The following is a 4,742-nucleotide window of genomic DNA, read 5'->3' on the forward strand; positions in this document are numbered from 1 at the left end:
TGAGGGGGCCCAAAGACCCGTGTGCCACATAAGAACAAGGTGCACGCTGGTCAAGTTACACCTATGAATGGAGGGAAGGAGTTAGGTCAAGAATTTGGCATGCTGTTTCAATTTTTGCCTCAGGCAGAACAAAGGCTATATGTTTCCCTGCCCCTGGCCACAAAGTACTGAGGGAAGGGGGGCCCAAGCTGAACTCTTGCACCAGAGCTCATGAGCCTTTAGCTACACCGCTGGGGTTAAGGCAAATATGAAGAAATCGCAATCAATTCATACAAACACCTTCAAAAATTACTGACTGATTTAAATATATTCATATTTTTAAAAACTTACCCTAAAAAAACTAATGGTTTCAGCAGAAACAATACAAGAATGATACTTTCTTTATGCGATTTATTAGTGCGCCTTTACATACATTAACAATAATTACGTTATAATACTTGTGTTCAGCATTAACCTAAGTAATCAGGTACATGCACTGAAAATACCAGAAATTCTAGAGATACAATGGCAAAAACGTGGTGCAAATTGATGAGAGACTTTGCCTTTTCCAAAACTTTGAAGATGGAGTCCAGAATTAAAGTCAATGATCTTATCGGCCAGCACAACATCCACCACCACTTTTCTTCATCATAAGGGGCTGAAAAGAAATGGGGAAATATTAGTTTTTAGGTAAAAAAATCATAATAAGTCTTCAATATTAGTTCAAAATTGGTGGGAGTCAAACACTTTCGATCAGCTGGCTGAGGCGGCTTCATTGATCAGAAACAGGTACAGCTCCAAACTTTGCTTAGAGGCCATAAATGGTATTGGTGCTCTCTCCCATTCATTTGACTGTTCTGCACATTGGAAAGCATAGTAAGGGACTTGGAAGGTCTAAGGTACTTGAACAAGACCTATAGTGCTCTTCAGAATCAGAAGTGATATAGTGGACCCCTGCAGTCTTCAAAGGCTAGTCATGGTGAAAATGTCCCAATGAGGGTCCTGTCAATTATTAGTATCTAAAATCCTTTACTTACCACAAGGCCACAACTGCATAACATTCCAGCCAAAAGCAGTGACACCAATACAAGCATTGCAATGCCCCATCCTGGTACATCTGAAAGAGGAAGAGACAAGTACATATAAATTATGTAAAACAGTATATATTACATATGTAGTAGAACTTATCAGACTGAATTCCTGAACATACAGTGTTAAATGATGACCTTCTATCTCTAAGGCCACCACTAGGGGGAGCATAGGAGTTTACTGTAAAGTGTGTAATAATGTACAGACTTCTGTAAGCTCCTAAGCTCCACCTAGTGGTGGCTGCAGCCAGTCAGATTGATATCATTTACCTCTATGTCTATGCAGGAGATTTGGAGCAATTATAGTATACGTAAAAGAATTTGACTGATCTATCAACTCTCTACCATTTGTTAAAATCTGGGAAAATAGAAGGTACTGCTTACAGCTACTATTTTTCTATCTTCCTGGAATCTCCTTGCATGTTTGTATTCCCCCCCCCCCACACACACGCCCATTATAGTCCCCTTTATCATGTTATAACAGTATAGCTATTTTCTCGTTAATATACTTACCATTATTTTTATAATTATCGGTACAATTCTGATTATATGGATCTGCATCTACAGAAAAAAATAATACTAAATGAGATATCAACAGAAAATGACAGTGAAACCAAAACATTTTGACGTAGTAAAGATTTAATAAATAAAAAAAAGGAATCTTTTTTCATAGTTTCAGAATATATTTCAGATTTAATAAAGATTAGGATCAAAATCATTAAGCTATGGCTTAATGTGTTAGTGACTTTTTTACTTACTTTTGAAACGTCTTGAAAAATAGGTAACAAAAATATTCATAATATTACAAATAGCATAAGATGGTACAGAATATTTTAAAAAAATATTTTTTAAAATTTTAGCAAAATATTGCAAATTATTTATTTTCTTTTAGAAGAAATTGTTTTACTTAAATTATTTGCCAACTGATGAACAAAAAATGTTTTATTATATTTATAAATGATATTTTAGAATGGATTTGAACTTTACTATCCTTAGAAACTGCAACAAAAACCCATTTACAACAAATGGTATTTTTTATTTAATTATTGGCTTTAGCTATTCTGCCAAAGGGCAATATACAGGGAGTGCAGAATTATTAGGCAAGTTTTATTTTTTAGGATTAATTTTATTATTGAACAACAACCATGTTCTCAATGAACCCAAAAAACTCATTAATATCAAAGCTGAATATTTTTGGAAGTAGTTTTTAGTTTGTTTTTAGTTTTAGCTATTTTAGGGGGATATCTGTGTGTGCAGGTGACTATTACTGTGCATAATTATTAGGCAACTTAACAAAAAACAAATATATACCCATTTAAATTATTTATTTTTACCAGTGAAACCAATATAACATCTCAACATTCACAAATATACATTTCTGACATTCAAAAACAAAACAAAAACAAATCAGTGACCAATATAGCCACCTTTCTTTGCAAGGACACTCAAAAGCCTGCCATCCATGGATTCTGTCAGTGTTTTGATCTGTTCACCATCAACATTGTGTGCAGCAGCAACCACAGCCTCCCAGACACTGTTCAGAGAGGTGTACTGTTTTCCCTCCTTGTAAATCTCACATTTGATGATGGACCACAGGTTCTCAAAGGGGGTTCAGATCAGGTGAACAAGGAGGCCATGTCATTAGATTTTATACCCTTTCTTGCCAGCCACGTTGTGGAGTACTTGGATGCGTGTGATGGAGCATTGTCCTGCATGAAAATCATGTTTTTCTTACCTTGCAGACTTCTTCCTGTACCACTGCTTGAAGAAGGTCTCTTCCAGAAACTGGCAGTAGGACTGGGAGTTGAGCTTGACTCCATCCTCAACCCGAAAAGGCCCCACAAGCTCATTTTTGATGATACCAGCCCAAACCAGTACTCCACCTCCACCTTGCTGGCGTCTGAGTCGGACTGGAGCTCTCTGCCCTTTACCAATCCAGCCATCTGGCCCATCAAGACTCACTCTCATTTCATCAGTCCATAAAACCTTAGAAAAAATCAGTCTTGAGATATTTCTTGGCCCAGTCTTGACTTTTCAGCTTGTGTGTCTTGTTCAGTGGTGGTCGTCTTTCAGCCTTTCTTACCTTGGCCATGTCTCTGAGTATTGCACACCTTGTGCTTTTGGGCACTCCAGTGATGTTGCAGCTCTGAAATATGGCCAAACTGGTGGCAAGTGGCATCTTGGCAGCTGCACACTTGACTTTTCTCAGTTCATGGGCAGTTATTTTGCGCCTTGGTTTTTCCACACGCTTCTTGCGACCCTGTTGACTATTTTGAATGAAACGCTTGATTGTTCGATGATCACGCTTCAGAAGCTTTGCAATTTTAAGAGTGCTGCATCCCTCTGCAAGATATCTCACTATTTTTGACTTTTCTGAGCCTGTCAAGTCCTTCTTTTGACCCATTTTGCCAAAGGAAAGGAAGTTGCCTAATAATTATGCACACCTGATATAGGGTGTTGATGTCATTAGACCACACCCCTTCTCATTACAGAGATGCACATCACCTAATATGCTTAATTGGTAGTAGGCTTTCGAGCCTATACAGCTTGGAGTAAGACAACATGCATAAAGAGGATGATGTGGTCAAAATACTTATTTGCCTAATAATTCTGCACGTAGTGTACCAATTATTTGAATTCTCGATTTGGATTTAATTTTTCAGTCCTCAGAATAGGCAAAAATATACAATTATTTAAAATCATTAAACTAAATGTATGTTCTATTTTTTAACTTTAAATAAAACAACATAAATAAAAAAAATCATATATATTTTTAAATATGTCTTCATTTTGTCTAAGAAAGCTAATTTTAATCCACCAAACAATAAAATTAGACATTAGAGGATCTCTCTCCTTTCTCAAGGAGGTGCATAAGCCACATCCATTGATGATATTGAACCTGGCTGGTTGATTCTGCAATAGTTTTTAACTAATTGTTGTCATTACCCCCCTGGATAACTTACCTGCGTTCTGCAAACTCAGGATTGCAAAAATGGCAAGAGACCAAAGTGCTGACTTGGTTAGGGACTTTTGAGCTACCATGATGGTTCCAGAGGAGAGCTTGTTACCACAGGAGGTGACTGTGAAGTTTCTGATGCTCCTTGTCTCAGATCTCCTGCTTTATATAGTACTCTGGGACCTAATCACGACAAAATGTAACACTGTAAGTGTCCAAGACATTCCAAAATGTATGAGTGACTGGATAAGAACATAATAATTATAGCGCTCAGCCAACTGGCATCTTTTTATTGAGTTTTTATTACAAGCAGCATATAATTGATTTCACTAATATCTGGCACATTTTCCATTGTAGGTGGCAATTCTCTTCAATATGTGGGAGGTCACTGCATGTCAGGGTCTTCTGTAGGGAATACGTCTGAAGTAAATCTTTATTATCACTAGATGAAAGTCATGTTATTTACCATTATTCTTATTACCGTATTTTTCGCCGTATAAGACGCACTTTTTCTTCCCCAAAACTGGGGGGGAAAAGTTGGTGCGTCTTATACGGCGAATACACATTTTACCTGCATTAAAACTGCCCCTAACTTTGTGTGGTGCTTGCTCGCAGTCCTCTTTTTATGCTGTGTGTGCTGCAGGCTGGATTTGTCGCATGTACTGCGGGCTGTGGAGACTTCTCTGACCCTCCCTGCACGGCCAGGCTGTGTGTGTTCA

General features: G+C 37.6%; 1 long non-coding RNA gene across 1 annotated transcript; it reads right to left on the reverse strand.

The window, feature by feature from the left end:
• Window positions 1-1,049: 1,049 nt before the first annotated feature.
• LOC122919309 lies at window positions 1,050-4,152 on the reverse strand. Its single transcript, XR_006386786.1, has 3 exons — window positions 4,031-4,152; window positions 1,581-1,628; window positions 1,050-1,096 (listed from the first exon to the last, which is right to left on the reverse strand). It is a non-coding gene; the product is annotated as an uncharacterized LOC122919309 (long non-coding RNA).
• Between the last annotated feature and the right edge of the window lie 590 nt (window positions 4,153-4,742).

The sequence above is a fragment of the Bufo gargarizans genome, chromosome 9 (assembly GCF_014858855.1).
Source record: "Bufo gargarizans isolate SCDJY-AF-19 chromosome 9, ASM1485885v1, whole genome shotgun sequence".
In the NCBI taxonomy this organism is placed as follows: domain Eukaryota; kingdom Metazoa; phylum Chordata; class Amphibia; order Anura; family Bufonidae; genus Bufo; species Bufo gargarizans.